This window comes from Cervus elaphus, chromosome 20 (genome assembly GCF_910594005.1).
Source record: "Cervus elaphus chromosome 20, mCerEla1.1, whole genome shotgun sequence".
In the NCBI taxonomy this organism is placed as follows: Eukaryota; Metazoa; Chordata; class Mammalia; order Artiodactyla; family Cervidae; genus Cervus; species Cervus elaphus.
This window is the reverse complement of record NC_057834.1, coordinates 120579030-120595283: the sequence shown is the minus strand read 5'-3', so window position 1 is coordinate 120595283 and position 16254 is coordinate 120579030. Positions and strand designations below refer to the sequence as shown.

The following is a 16254-nucleotide window of genomic DNA, read 5'->3' as shown; positions in this document are numbered from 1 at the left end:
TATAGGCAGTAGAAAGCTTTGTCCATTTGTTCATCCAAGAAAGTGGGGATAGGGGAAGAAGTCTTCTTATAGCAGGTAGGAAGTTAGTTTTTGGATCAAGATTTCCTTATATGACCTGAGGTTTGTGATTTCAGGCTACAGGGATAATTGGCATCATTTGTGGAACTTCCCCAGCTTTTTATTTTGAAAATATCAAACTTACATAAAAATGGAAGAAATGGCAATTAAACTTACTTAGATTGACCAATTTGGTTGTAACTTTATATTTTGTGACATTTGTTTTATCTGTGTGTATATGTGTATATTTTTTTCCCTGAAGATTTCAAAGCAAGTAACAAACATTATGCTGTCTCACCCTCAAGTATTTTTCCTAAGATCAAGGGACAGTCTCCTAAATAACCACAATATATAACGGACCCTTGAACAACAGGGATTTGAATTGAGTGGGCCTAATTAAATGTGGGTTTTTTCCCCCATTAATACTACCAGATCCATGGTTGGTTGAATCCTGCAATGCAGAACTGTAGATAGGGAGGACCAGCCGTAAATTTATACTTGGATTTTCCACCGCACGGGGATGGGGAGGGATTGGGAGATGTCAGCACCTCTAACCCTTGTGTTGTTCAAGAGTCGTCTATATTACCAGATCCGAGAAGTTTAACATAAATTTAATTTTAAAAAATTCAGATTTTTCCACTTGTTTTCAACATGTCTATTAAAGCCCCTTAACCTCTTTTAACCTCTGGAACTTAAAAAAAATCCATGCACCATCATAGAGATTTTGATCCAGTGGGTCTGGAGTGGTCCCAGGCATCCGTATTTGCTTTAAATGCACTCTTTTGAGAACTGCTGCCATTAAGGTAAAGCTGAATGTTTCATTTTAAGGTGGTTTGTTGCAGAGGAAATTACTGGACTGAGTTTGCTGAATTCCTAGCCTAACAATTGAAGGAGAATATTCCTGAATTAATTTTTTTTTTAAAAAGCTTATTGAAATATAATTCACATATGATAAAATTACTCATTTAAATTGTGCATTTCAGTGATTTTTAGTATATTCATAGATGCAGCAATCACTGCAGTCAGTCTTAGAATATTTTCATCATAATCAGAAGAAGAATTCCTAAATCCTTTAGCTATATCACCTTATTTTCGTATCTCTCTAGGTCTTTGTAACTACTAATATACTTTCTGCCTCCACAGATTCACCTGTTCTGTCAATTTCCTATAAATTGAATCCTATAATATGTGGCCTTTTGTAATTGGCTTCTTCCACTTAAAATGATGTTTTTAAGGTTCCTCCATTGTGTAGCATGTATTAGTATGTCATTCCTTTTTACCGCTAAATAATGTTCCATTGTATGAATATACCATATTTTATCTGTCAGTTGATTGACATTTGGGCTGTTTTTTCCTTTAGACTATTATTAATAATGAACATTTGTTTACAGTGTTCATATGGACAGTTTTCATTTTTCTTGGGAGTGTAATTATTTGGTCTTATGATAACTGTTTAAATGCAGCAGTGTTTGATAAACTGCAGTATATGATGATTTTGGTTTCTTTACCTCTTCATCAGCATTTGCTATTGTCTGTCTTGATTTTAGTCATCCTAGTGGTTCTGAAGTGATATCTGTGGTTTTGATTTGTGTTTTCCTAATGACAGTAAGCATCCTTTTATGTGATTATCGGCCGTTTGTGTATCTTCTTTGAAGAAATGTCTATTCAGATTCTTTGCTCATTTAAAAAATTGGGTTATTTGTCTTTTTATGGGTGTATAAAATAATTACTTCTCTAGAACTGAATCTAGTTATGTCTTTCCTCCCAGGGATCTGCCTTTTGTTTCCTCTTGTGCTTTTCTTCCTCAGCAATTTACTTACTTATGGTAACCTCAGGCAAGTTCCTCCTTTTCCATTCTCGTAATCAAGGATTTCCAGTTGAATATTTTATGTTTGATGGCACATTTGATAGTTTTGAATACTTCCCTTGCTTTGACTTGCTGTACACTGAATATACCTTCATGCCACCCTAGCTTCTGTGGCATTTCTAAAAAAGTCTGTCCTATAATGTATTCTTGTTGTTAATAGAATTATGGCCATATACAGCCCACAGATCCATATATAGTCCGCAGACCCATATACCGTCCACAGACCCAGCCTCCAGCGAATTTTTGGGTCTATAAGATTCACATATAACAAAAAACCAATTTAGAAGTAATAAGACAACATTTAATAGAATAAGGAACTAAGGGGACAGGAATTGTCTTGGGTATAATGATTGGGGAGATAATTTGCCAGAGGTTAGATTTGACCAGAGTCTGGAGAATGATGAGCCAAAAGCCTGAGTGTAGCAACTGTTTTCATTTTGAGGCCATCTTGGTGATTGCGTTTGTGAGGGTAGTTTTGGACTTCTCCCTCATTTCCTAGTGTCTATTGAGAGGATTTCTCTGAATGTCCATTTTCCCCATATATGTAGAAACTATGATTCCAATTAGTGGTTTCCAGAGCATGTATAAAAAGAATCATCTAATCATATTACGGTATTTTATGTTCCTAGGGATAGGGAAAAACTTAGATGGAATCTTGTCCAAGATTATTCATTTTAAAATATATGTATGGTTCAATCCCTTGTTTGGGAAGATTCCTTAGAGAAGAAAATGGCAACTCACTCCAATATTCTTGCCTGAAAAATCCCACAGACAGAGGAACCTGATGGGCTACAGTCCATGGGTTGCAGAGTTGGACACGACTGAGTGTGGCACATACTTGTTCAGGAACTGTTGACCAAAACCTCCCACCTAGGCCAGGCACAATGATATCTGCTTGCCTGAATTGTCTCACAACAGGAGGTTCCCATAAAGAACTTGGTGCTGCTCCCCAAAACTAACCTGGAGAATTTGGGAAGGCCAAAAGGAGGAGGTGGTGTGTCCTGCCAACTGTCCAGAGGCCCTCACACTGAAACCCATCTTGTCTGAGAGAGGCGCAGGCCACCAGGAAGGACTCTGAGTCAGATGAAATTTAGGCCAAGCAAGATGATTGGCCAGAGACAACCTGGAAACTAATCCTGTTGCTGTAAACCTGAGACCGCGAGCTGTGTGGCAGAGCAGTTCTCCTGGGTTCCCTTACCCTGCTGCTCTCCACCTGGGTGTTCATTCCCAGTAAAGTTTTTGCTTTTTGTCAGCATGTGTCTCCTCGGACAGTTCATTTCCAAGTGTTGGACAAGAGCCCCACTCTTGGGCCCTGGAAGGGGTCTACCTTCCTACAATATATATACATATCCTTATATACTATAAATTATATGATATATATACATATATATGTATATGTGTCTTAAGACATATATATAAGAATATATATATAATTTTTAAAGTAAGGTTAATTCCTGCTTTGCTTTGTCATGAATATGCCAAGTAGTATCTGCAACTTTGATCTTTGTCTAAGACTCACTCATCTGTTTATTCTGCCTCTGTGTTCCCCTAAACCAATTCTTCAGTTGTTAACTAGAACCATGACCCCCTCCCTGCCCTGATAGCCCAAAAGCAGAGACCTGGAAGTTTATTTTGACTCCTCCTTTCCCTTACTCTCCCCCATCCAATCACCCAGTGAATCCTAGCTCCAAACATTTCTAAGAGGTCTACCTTTTTTCACCTTAGACTTTTTTCACCAGTCTAAGCCACATTTGCAGTCTCTTTGATCATTGCTGGGACCTCATTACTGTTAGTTCACTCTTCTTCCTTTCTAACCCCTCTCCACTCTAAAGTCTGTTCTTTCAAAAACAAGATCTGATTTTGTCTGTTCTTTTTTCTTTTAGTTTTATCTTCTAAATTTTCATTTGGTTAATATTTATCCAGCATCAATGTTTAAAATATTTCCATAGCTCCCTGTAACAATTATTATAAAATACAATAATCAGTAATTATTGAGTGGATGAATTTTCTTTGGCATTAGCAAATTGTCAATGAGAAATTGAGACCACAGATGGAAAGATGAGGCTTGGATGATTTTTCTCTGAAATCAGTCTGTTGGGTTCAAGTAATTTATACTGAGTTTGACCTAACCCATGAATTGTGCCAAACATTCAGATTTTAATAGAAGGGCTGTACATACCAGGAATCTCTTAATTGATAGTGTTTGACTAATTCTTTCTTTATTGGCAGACATGACCTTCACAGGACTGAGGTATGCATGCCAAGTTGCTCACTCGTGTCTGACTCTTTGCAACCCCATGGACTGTAGCCCTTTAGGCTCCTTTTTCCATGGAATTCTCCAGGCAAGAATACTGGAGTGGGTTGCCATATCTTTCTCCAGGGAATCTTCCCAACCCACAGATTGGACCCACAGATCGAACCCGTGTCTCTTGCATCTCCTGCATTGGCAAGCAAATTCTTTACCAACTGTGGTCGTAGGGATTGTCATTTACAAAGAATGGCTGTTTCCATCATTGTGTTCCTAGTTGACATGTTACATGCAACAGGTACATGTTGTACCTGGTACATAGTAGGCAATGTATAATTACTCACTGAAGGGGTGAAGGACTTTTGGAATACCTTTGCTAATATTATTGCTGGTTGGATTAACACTTGTTTGAAATATAATGTCCAAAAAGAAGGTTAATTTCATGTGTTGTTACCAGCCTGAAATGATGTCACACAGACCTCTATTCTTGTCCTTGTCCTAACTGCTGTCTTAATCAATTTCTTGGATAAATACACTGAAGAAATTACTTGTTACATATGCTGATGGCACATTTCCATTGTTGGAATGTTAAATTCAGTCAGAGCCTCACAAACAAATGATGGTTCAAGAAGAACCAGCACAATGAGATTTAACAGAGAGAGAAGTAACCTTTGAAAAGCCAAGCTCAGCACTGGATTGAAGGACTTACCTGGTGGTACATTGACTAGGAATCTGCCTGCCAATGCAGGGGACATGGGTTTGATCTCTGGTCTGAGAAGATTCCACATGCCATGGGCAACTAAAGCCTGTGTGCCACAGTTACTGAGCCTGCGCACTGCGATTTCTGAACCCACACACTACAATTTCTGAGCCCACGCTCCAGCTGCAGCTGCTGGAGTTTGTGTGTTCTAGAACCCATGAGCCACAACTAATGAGCCCCTGGTCGACAACTACTGAAGCCCACATGGCCTGGAGCCCACAGACCACAACTGCTGAGCCCTTACAGTGGAAGCATGGAATCCTAACCATTGGACTGTCAGGGAATTCCCTATTATTGTTTTTATTTATTTATTGGGTTTTAGTTGTGGTGTATGAGCTTGGTGGTTGCAGCCCAACTAAGCATGGGCTAGGTTGCCTCTCGGCATGTGGGATCTTTGTTCCCAACCCGTGATCAAAACTGGGTCCCGTGACTTGGAAGGTGGATTCTTAACCACTGGGTCACCAGGAAAGTCCCTATTATTGTATTCTTAACTTAGTATTTCAGAACTTTTTTGAGGTGACATAATTGGGGTATGCTTTTGAAGAAATTGGGAATCCAAGGGACTTCCATGGTGGTCCAGTGGTTAAGACTCTGGGCTTCCAGTGCAGGGTTCAGTCCCCTGTCAGGTAAGTAAAATCCCATATGCTTCATGGTGTGGCCAAAAAACGCAATCCAAGATATTCCTTACAACCTTTCTCCGTGTTTCTTAACTCGTATGATTATTCTTTAATGTTCACACATGGCTTCCAGTGCAGGGTTCAGTCCCCTGTCAGGTAAGTAAAATCCCATATGCTTCATGGTGTGGCCAAAAAACGCAATCCAAGATATTCCTTACAACCTTTCTCCGTGTTTCTTAACTCGTATGATTATTCTTTAATGTTCACACATGGCTTCAAAGAGAAACACCGTAGTTTTCAGAGCTGTATATGGTTGTGTCACCACCACCACCACAATCATGATATAGATAAAGAAAATCATGGTATGGAAATTTCTGTCACCCTGAAATGTTCCCTTGTGTCCCTTTACAATCGGTTCTTTCCCCTGCCAACCCTTGGCAAACACTGACCTGCTTTCTGTCACTGTGATTTTTTTTTTTTTGTCTTTTCCAGAATTTCTTGTAAATGGAATCATACAGCATGTGATCTTTTGTGTTTGACGTCTTTCGCTTAACATAATGGTTTTGAGATTCATCCACATTGTTTCTGAGCATTGGTAGTTCCTTTTTACTGATGAAAGTATTCCATGGTCTGGGTATATCAGACATTGTTTATTCATCAGTTGATGATCGTTTGGATTGTTTCTTGTTTTTTTGCCTGTTGTGGAGAAAACTGCTATAAAAGTTTGTGTACAAGTATTTGTGTGGACTCATACTTTCATTTCTGCTGGATAAATACCTACGAATGAGATTCCTGGAATATGTGTCAAGTGTATGGTGTATGTTTATCTAGACGAGAAACTGGCATTTTTGTATTCCCACCAGCAGTTGTTCCACATCCTTTTCAGTGCTGGGTATTGTCATTTTAATTTTAGCCATTCTAATGGGTGTGTAGGGGTATCTCATTGTGGTTTTAATTTGCATATCCCTGATGACCAGTGAGGCTGAAAAGCGATTCAGCCTCACTAGTCATCAGGGATATATATATACACACACACACACACACACACACATATTTTTTAATGAATTAAGTTTTTATTCAAAGTTAAAAGAATTTTAAAGAAACTTTTATAAATTACATAAAAGAAAGTTAAGAGGGACAGTCACAAGTCTTCAAAAATAATACAAAAGTATCTAAGGCAAAAAAAAAGAATCAGTATCTAAGGCAGCATGAATACAGACCATGTCACAGCATGGTGACCTAACTGTGATATAAATAAGACATAACTAACATTTGCACCAAGACCAGAATTTTTTAAAAAAGCAAAACATAACTTGAGAAGCTTAGTTCTGCATTGAGCTTCACTCAGATCCTTAATGGGTTTACACCATGTCATTGTTTTAAACAACTACATCATGTCAAACTATAAATTACATGGATGTGATTCTTTGAATTACTTGTACAGATTTTCTGTCCTTTAAGATTTTTAGGTTGTTTGTCTTCTTATTATTGAATCTTATGAGTTCTTTGTATATTCTGGATACAAATTATATATCAGATATATGCTAAGTATTTCTCCCTGTCTGTGGCTTATGTTTTCATTTTCTTGTTACTGGTTTTTTTTTTTTTTTTAGTAAGTAAATTATAAATATTTATTTTGTTGTAACTATAAGACAGTGAATGTGGTCAAATCATAGCAAAGAAAGTGTAAAACTTAAAATAGTTTTGTTGGAGTCATGGAATTTTAGTTATATTTGTTTTTGCTTTTTAAATTTTCTTGAAAATTATTTACTGGGTTTCTATAAAATTCACTTTCCACCATTTTGAAAAAACTTCTCCCAATCACGGAAAACTTTTAAAAAAAGGGGCGGGGGGGAGAAAAAATATTTTCTCATATTCCCAGCACATAGGAACTATTACTTTTGACTTTTCAGTGTACAGATGACTAATTTTTCTGTGTACAAGATTTGGTATGTATGTCTTCAATGCATATATAAAATCTATGAACATCATCACTATAAATGTCTTTCTTAAGTATCTTGAGTCAGGGATCAGTCCAGATTCATTGGAGTCGAAGCTCACACAACTGAGGAGTGCCCCCTCTTTGGGAGGAAAAATGAAAAATTGCCAAGATAAAATTAGGTGTTACCCCATGCACTGTAGCCTGCCAGGCTCCTCCCTTCAAGGGATTTCTCAGGCAAGAATACTGGAGTGGGTTGTTCTTGTTACTGTTTTATACAAAAATCTATATATAAAAATAGGCAAAGATTTACTGTATTTCTCTAACACAATGAAATTGAAATTGAAATTACTATTTATAATCGCTTAAAATTAAATAAAGATAAATTTTAAAAAGTTATTTGAAAGACCAGTACATTTTATTTTTTTTTAAGACCAGTACATTTTAAAGTACAAAACATTACTGAGAGAATTTAAAAAAGACTTAAATGATTGGAAAATATATGTTTATGGATTGGAAGACTCAGTGTCATTAAGATGTAAATTCTCCTATTGATCTATAAATTCAGTGCACTTCCAATCAAAACCCAAGCAACAACGTGATTTCAAATTTATATTGAAATGGAAAGAGCCTAAAATAACCAAAACAATATTGAAAAAGATGACCAGAGTTGAAGGAATCATCCCACCTGATTTTATGAGTGTCTATTAAAGGTACACTAATCAACATTGTGATATTGGTATAAAGATAAACACACAAATCACTGAAACAGAAAATGTAGAAATAGACAAATATGCAAGGTAATTTAATGGTAAAAGAGTCATTCCAACAAATGGTGCTAGAACAGTTTACATGGGAAAAGAAATGAACCTTGATCCTTACCCCATGCTATATATAAAAATTAAGTTGAAGTGGGCAATTGACAGTTGTAAGAGCTGAAGTTATAAAACATATAAAGGAAAACAGGAGAAAGTCTTTGTGATTTGGGATGAGGCAAAGGTTTCTCAGGGCACAAAAAGCACAGCCATAAGAAGGAAAAAGTTTGACTTTATCAAGTAGTATAAAATATTGAAGTGTTCAATGTATTAAGAATTATAGGAGTACAGGTTTTAAAAAGTGCATTCACTGCCTATTAACTTGAGAATCGCTCTCCTTCCACTTTTGGTTTCTTTCTTTTTTATAAGAGGAATGTGTTTCTAATGCCACCTAGTGTCTTTTCAAAGGTATGAGAATAATAAGGTTTCATCAGTTCAGTTCAGTCGTTCAGTCGCTCAGTCGCGTTCCACTCTTTGTGACCCCATGAACCACAGCACGCCAGGCCTTGGTATTCATCACCAACTCCCGGAGTTTACCCAAACCCATGTCCATCAAGTCGGTGTTGCCATCCCACCATCTCATCCTCTGTCGTCCCCTTCTCCTCCTGCCCCCAATCCCTCCCAGCATCAGGGTCTTTTCCAATGAGTCAGCTCTTCACATCAGGTGGCCAAGTATTGGAGTTTCAGCTTCAGCATCAGTCCTTCCAATGAACACCCAGGACTGATCTCCTTCAGGTTGGACCTCCATGCTGTTGCTGCTGCTAAGTCTCTTCAGTCGTGTCTGACTCTGTGCGACCCCATGGACAGCAGCCCACCAAGGCTCCCCTGTCCCTGGGATTCTCCAGGCAAGAACACTGGAGTGGGTTGCCATTTCCTTCTCCAATGCATGAAAGTGAAAAGTGAAAGTAAAGTTGCTCAGTTGTGTCCGACTCTTAGCGACCCCTGGACTGCATGCAGCCCACCAGGCTCCTCCGTCCATGAGATTTTCCAGGCAAGAGTACTGGAGTGGGGTGCCATTGCCTTCTCCGTAAGAGCTTTTAAAGTAAAAGTTGGGAAACTTTCATGATATTTCAACAGGATATTAGCAGTCTGATTGCTTGTTCTCAAGAATATGTTTGAGAAGCAAAAGAATAGGTTAATTATCTTACCTGAACAAATTTGGTGCTGAATTTTATAAACACTTTGATATCTTTGTGATAATTTGTAAAGAATATAAGGTGTACAACTTTAAAAATAGTGGCTTTCATATTTTAAAAAAGCATTTAAAATTTAAAAAATTTTAGACAAATTAGTTGATTGATTAGGACTATTGGAAGACATCTTATTGAATTTATTAAGAGTTAGAACAAATGACAGTGTTTATGCAAATACTTCATAAAGAAAAAGATTATTAAATCACCAGTTAAAAGTTATAGCTATATATTTTGTTCTGTTTTGTTTTTGTTTAAAATTTTTTACAGAAAGTCTTTTAAATTGGACCATTAATGCTGGGTATTGCTGTGTGTAAGTATAATAGTGCTGAGGAAACATTGAAAGGTGTTGATATTGGTACATTCTGTCATGTAAAGAAAGTAGAATTACTGGAGATATTTGAGTTGAGGTGGGCTTCCCTGGTGGCTCAGACAGTAAAGAATCTGCCTACAATGTGGGGGACGTGGGTTCGATCCCTGGGTCGGGAATATCCCTTGGAGAAGGGAATAGGGAATGGCAACCCACTTCAGTATTCTTACCTGGAGAATTCTACGGAGAGAGGAGCTTGGCAAGCTATAGTTCATGGGGTCTCAATGAGTTGGACATGACTGAGCGACTAACACACACATACACACATTTGAGTTGGGGTAGAGAACTAATTTTTACTAGACCTTATACTTGGATTCTTTTACATATATTCTCCTTCATTTTCTCTGGAACATAAATTTTCTTCTTGTGAGGTAGACATAGTTACCTTATTTTATGGGTGAGGAAATTCAGACCTGCAGAGATTATTCATTTGTCCATTCATTCTACAAATATTTATGAGGTACCCACTGTGTATCACCACTGTACGGATGCTGGTAATACAACAGTGAACAATACAAAGTTAAAGTACTTTGCTGTGGGATAGTGGGTGAGTATTAGAGTAGGGACTCAGAACCGGGTCTGACTCTGAGGTCTGTTTCAAGACTTGTAGGTAAGTAAAGAGGAAAGTCTTCAGCAAGTTGGAGAATTTGAATTGCATTTTTTTGCTTTGACTTGATACTCTATTTTCTCAACTATTCAGATACTGAAGATTTTGATCAGGATTACATACAGGTAAAATTTCACTTGATTTTGATTACATAAAAATTTCTTTTTTAAAGCCTTTCTCTTCTTTAGAGTATGCAAATGAAGTTGAAAATATGTTTAATTTTATTCTACATAAAATGGTTCTGGCTGGAAAAAGAACAGACAAATTACAATAAAGAGATATAGGCAAGATGTGAAATGGCAACATGTACATAGCACCTTTTCCTTAATAATAACCTGGTGCTGTTACCAACCCTAGGCCTGAAAGGGTGAGGGGAGGAAGTGACCCTTGGAACTTGGAGACAGAGGAGGCTGTGTGTAGAAGGTGACCTGACAGCATGACTTGTCATTGTGTGATATAGCCTAACACAACCCTGCAGTGATTAACCCAGTAGAAAAGTCGCTACTCTCTCCCTTACCATCTGTTCTTTCTCCAATCTCCTGCTGGTGCTACCTATTGGCTGAACCCATTTGAATGAAGAGGGCAAGGGAACCTGTTGACGTGGTTCATAATGAGCCTGCATTTGGGATACAATGAATGATCTGGAGTGACAAATGGATGGTATCTTGTACATCTTGCAAATGTTTTAAGCGAGCTTATTTATAATTTTGACTATGAATTATGTTAAGTTATATTACAGTTTTATTCAAAGCACTGCTAATTTTCTTTTTGGTAAACATTTTTTTGAGTGTGTCTTCATCCCAGAAACCTTCTCTTGTAGTTCAGAAATTCTGTCACAGTTCTCTGGTTCATTAAAATAAATGCAAATGTAGCATTTACTCTGCTTAAATTTGTGTGTGTAAAAACTTAAGTTCTTTAAAAAAAATAATGCATAGTAGCAAATAGCAGTTATTCTGTAAACTTTTCATAAATTCTGTTTTCAAATGGGAAATCAAAGTACTCGATATGTCTCTTGGACTCTTATTTGGAATATATTGTTCCCCTTGCTTAGATTGTTCAGTCAACTTCTGCACATCTTTTCAGCTTCAGTTTAATGATTTCCTCTATTGTGAAGACTTTTGTGACTCCCCCATCCTGAACAGAGTTTTTAAACTTTATTTTTAGCACAATTAAACCTTACACAACCTTTCTCTGTATAGGTGGTAGGCTCCAAGAATGTGATTGAAAATTGAGTGGTTAAACTAGTTGCTACCGATAGAAGATGCATTGCTTTGTACAAATTGCTTAACTTTCCTGTAATGCTTTTTCTTTGTAAAATGGGAATAAAAAATATCTGAAATAGTTATTCTCTTTTTGTCTTAAATATTAAATGAATTTGTAGATGTAAAGTTTAGAACAATGCTTGGTACATAGTAAACTCTAGGATACATTAGATAATGATATGATTATTGTTTAAATCTTCTCTCACCTGATAGTCTTTAAGTGCATGTTTCTCTTTACAGTTGGATTCCAGAGCATTGCACAGTGCATAGCATGTAGTAGGTTCCTGTACATTTGCACAGTGAATTGGTTTTGAGTATTTTGATATTCTTATTGTCTTAAACACTTAATTTCTAAAATTGTAAATAGTTGTTTTACTGAAAGTGTAATGAAGATTGCTTTCAACATCCTTCTCTCCATGAACATGTCTCTTCATTTTTCTTTCCTCGGGGTTAACATTTGTAAATATTTGCTGGGAATCTTGGTAGAAGATTCCATCTATCACTAGATTTTATGTATTTTTGAAATTTACTTATTTTTGGTTGTGCTGGGTCTTCATTGCTGTGCACAGGCTTTTCTCTAGTTGCGGCAAGTGGGAGCTACGGTCTAGTGGTGCTCAGGCTTCTCGTGGTGGTGGCTCCTGTTTATTGCAAAGCTCAGGCTCTAGGGCATGCAGGCTTCAGTGGTTGTGGCACTCAGGCTTAGTTGTTCTGCAGCATGTGGGATCCTCCTGAACCAGGGATTGAACCTGTGTTTCCTGCATTGGCAGGCAGATTCTTAACCACTGGATCACCAGGGAAGTTCAATTATAAACTTTTTGATAGCAAAGTTTGTTTCTTACAAAAATTTCCTTCCATTCACTGCCTCTTGCAATAGCCATCTAGCATAATATTTGCTATTTACTTGTAGTTGAGTCAACAAACATCAGGTGAAAATGAGTTTTTCTAAAAATTATCTGCTTATGGTGTATAACTCAGGTCTTTTTATGGTGTATAACTCACAGCTTCCAAGTGAGTTGTCATTCTGCATTTTTGCAGTGTGTCTTTTCTCATCTATAGAATATCTAGAGTGCAAAACTGGTTCAAGCATGTGCAGACTGGTAGCCTTGAAAGAGAGGAGTGTTAAGAAAGAGTAGTGTGCTGTGCAGAAAAGAGTTAATAAGGCCTGAGATTGCTGTCCTTAAAAAGGCATGTAAGATTGGCCCTTGGTTAGCATCTGGAAATGCATGGTAAACTGCTTCTTGCACTGATAAAGTTTTCCCAAAATGATGAGAGCGACTGACTGTGTCTGAACTATCCAAAGATTGTGAATATGTTTTCCTGGAGGCCTGGAATTTTGGTATGCAGTAGGCAGAGTGTACCTACATAACCAGCTCCAGTAAAAACTTAGAGCACTGAGTCTGATGAACTTCACTAGTAGGCAGTACTTAATGTGCATCATCAAAATCTGTTGCTGGAGGATTTATATGTGCCTGTGTATCTTCACTGGGAGAGAACTCTTGAAAGCTTGCCTCTGTTTTCCTCCAGACTTTGTCATGTACCTTTTCTCTTTGCCAATTTTGTTTTGTTTCCTTTTTCTGTAGTAAGTTTTAGTCATGAATACAAGTATAGGCACAGTCCCCTGAGTCCTCCTAGAGAGTTGTTAAATCTCGGGGTGCCTTGAGGGTCCCTGACAAAGGTAGCCTTTGAAGGGTTTGTGGAAATGGCCAAAGATAGCTCCCCAGGTTTACATTAATGGTTGGAGTCGAAGATTGTTTTAGGTGCAGTTAACTTTAGATCATTGCATAGCACCCAAGATTGAGCCATCCTTTACTCTACCACTGCCCCAGAATTGTCATTATTTGCCTTTTACCTTGAGGATGACATTGCTTCTGCCATGTCCTCCTGTTTTTTTATGGCACGTAAAACAGATGGAAACAGCTGGGCTTTATTTTCTCTATCTATTACCTCTTTGCAGCCTATTTTATTTCCATTATTTTTATTCAGTTGATGTTAGATACATGGCCACTGTGTTGAAGTATTATGCTGGGAGCTGTGGGTGATTAAAAAATAAAAATAAGACACAACTCTTAAACTGCCTCTGTTTCTTTCTTTCTTTGCCTACCCCCCGCCCCGTACTTCTCCCAATCTTATATAACTCTCTTCTGTTTTTCCTTTGTCTCAGGATTTCCTGATTAATATTTTCTCTTTGTGAATATATTTAACAGTTTTCTTGGGGAGTTAAAAAAGAAAACTGTTTTGGGTAGGATGAATTGAGAGAGTAGCATTGACATATATACACTACCATGTGTAAAATAGATAGCTAGGGGGATAGCCTGGCACTCTTCGGTGACCAGGAGGGGTGGGGCGGGGGGCCGGTGGGAGGGAGGCTTAAGAGGGAGGGGATAGATACACACACACACACACACACACACACACACACACACACACACACACACACACACACACACACACACACACACACACACACACACTGTTATAGCTGATTCACATTGTATGACAGAAATCAGCACAACATTGTAAAGCTTTATTTAAGTATAACCTCCAATTAAAAAAAAAATTGTCTTGGAATGTCCGTCTCATATCCCCATACTTACAAAATTATTTTGTACGACATAAAATGACAACCAGATTTTGGAGCCCATGCTTGTGTGTGGGTGTGTAGAGTAAACATGAATTATTACTGTGCTAAGTGAGGAAGAATTGTAGGAAAAATTGTGACTTAAAATATTCCATTAGTGTTTAACATATGAAATGTATATATAATAAGCATCTTTATAGTAATGTAAACACTGATTAGGTGAACTTGTGGTAATCCAATTGATCTGTGATCTATGTGAATCTAATACGCAGATTTCAGCCTAAGTTACTTATTACATAGAAGCATGTCTTCATCTGTTATAGAACCTGTGAAATAATCTTGCTCTATAGAATGTTGTAAAGCTAGAGGTAAATTGACCAAAGTACACATTCTCTGGGAAGAGAGCTATAAAACAGAGATAATATAATTTTGAGGTTATTATATACCTTTAAATCAGGCCAATGTATCTCTGGACTTTCAGCGTTCCTTCCTAAATTTCATCTGGTTTAGGTTAGAACTGAAGCATGCTATATCTACCTATTGTCTGGATTTTTATTCAGCAAATAATGTTTTTTAGCATCCACATGGTGTCAGAATTTGGGATGAATGGGCTTCCCTGGTGGCTCAGACAGTCAAGAATCCACCTGCAATACTGGAAACCTGGGTTCAATCCCTGGGTTGGGAAGATCCCCTGGAGGGATGCATGGCAATCCACTCCAGTATTCTTGCCTGGAGAATCCCCATGGACAGAAGAGCCTGGCAGGCTACAGTTCTTGGGGCCGCAAAGAGTCGGACATGACGGAGCAACTAAGCATAGCAATTACAGCTGAGAAAGTAAGATATATAAGACATTGTCCTTATTCTTAGAGAACTAAATAACAATTTCTGTATAATTGTTATAATAGAAAACTATGTAGGGCATAGTTTGGGCACAATAGGTAGTGATCAGTTCTGGATGTGGGTAGGAATTAAAAGCTTAATAATGATAATGCTTGAGCTGGATTTTAAAGGATGATTAGAAATAATCAAAGGATTATTTGTTGATAAGAGTTGCCTGTGGGGCAATAAATAACTTTTTCTAGGGAATGAAGGAAAACTTGATGGAAGAGGCCTGGAAGGGTAAGATTTAGACATGAAAAGCTTTGGATAGGGAGAAGGCCTTTCTGGAATAGGGAACATGAGATAAAGGTATGGTTGTCTAAAATCCTAGAAATAGCAAGTAGTTAATTTTGGCTGGAACATAGAGTTTATGTATTCATACTGTATGGCAGTCACTGTGTTTAGTGCTGACTGTGTCTGACTAAGACAGACATGATCCCTATATTCATGAAGTCTAAGGGAAGAAATGGAGTGGTAGATAAGGTTGTAAACAGTAGATTGGTTAAATTAGATTAAAGAGCAAAGGAGGTTGGGTGTTAAAGGAGGCATTAGGACCCCGTTTTTAGGTAGTGGAGAGCCCTTGAGGATGAACAGACTGATTGAAAGTTTTGATTAGGGTACTGGGGAGTCATGGGGTGGAGGGAGTCTTTTGTGTAGAGGTGATAGCTGGAGTTGAGAGATTGCAGATAAAAAAGTGGGAGAGTGGTTGATGTTGGGGGGAGAGGGAGGGAGATAGTGTATTTTAAGTCTCAAGGGTGTTTCTTGACTGAACGAGGGTCTGACCATGTTCTTCACTCCCTGTGTGCATCTCTTGCCTTCCTCATCAGTTGTTTCTTTTACCTTTCCCCACTTTCTTGACTGTTATTCTGACTCCTCTTCTTAATTGGCTTATTTATGAAATATGTTTCAGATTTTTTCTGGAACTAGAGATCTAATAGTTAACCTCTGCTTAGAAGCCTCCAATGATTATTCTTACAATTACAGAGTCTTGATAGATCTAACAGAGAGATTTCATTAATCAAAAAAGAAATAAACACCCCCCACTCTCCCCAAACACACACACAA

At 37.7% G+C, this 16254-nt stretch overlaps 1 protein-coding gene across 4 annotated transcripts in view; it reads left to right on the top strand.

Moving 5' to 3' along the window:
* MAST2 (microtubule associated serine/threonine kinase 2) overlaps positions 1-16254 on the top strand; it is a 203300-nt gene that overhangs the window by 34448 nt on the left and 152598 nt on the right. The gene's annotated exons all lie outside the window — the stretch shown is intronic.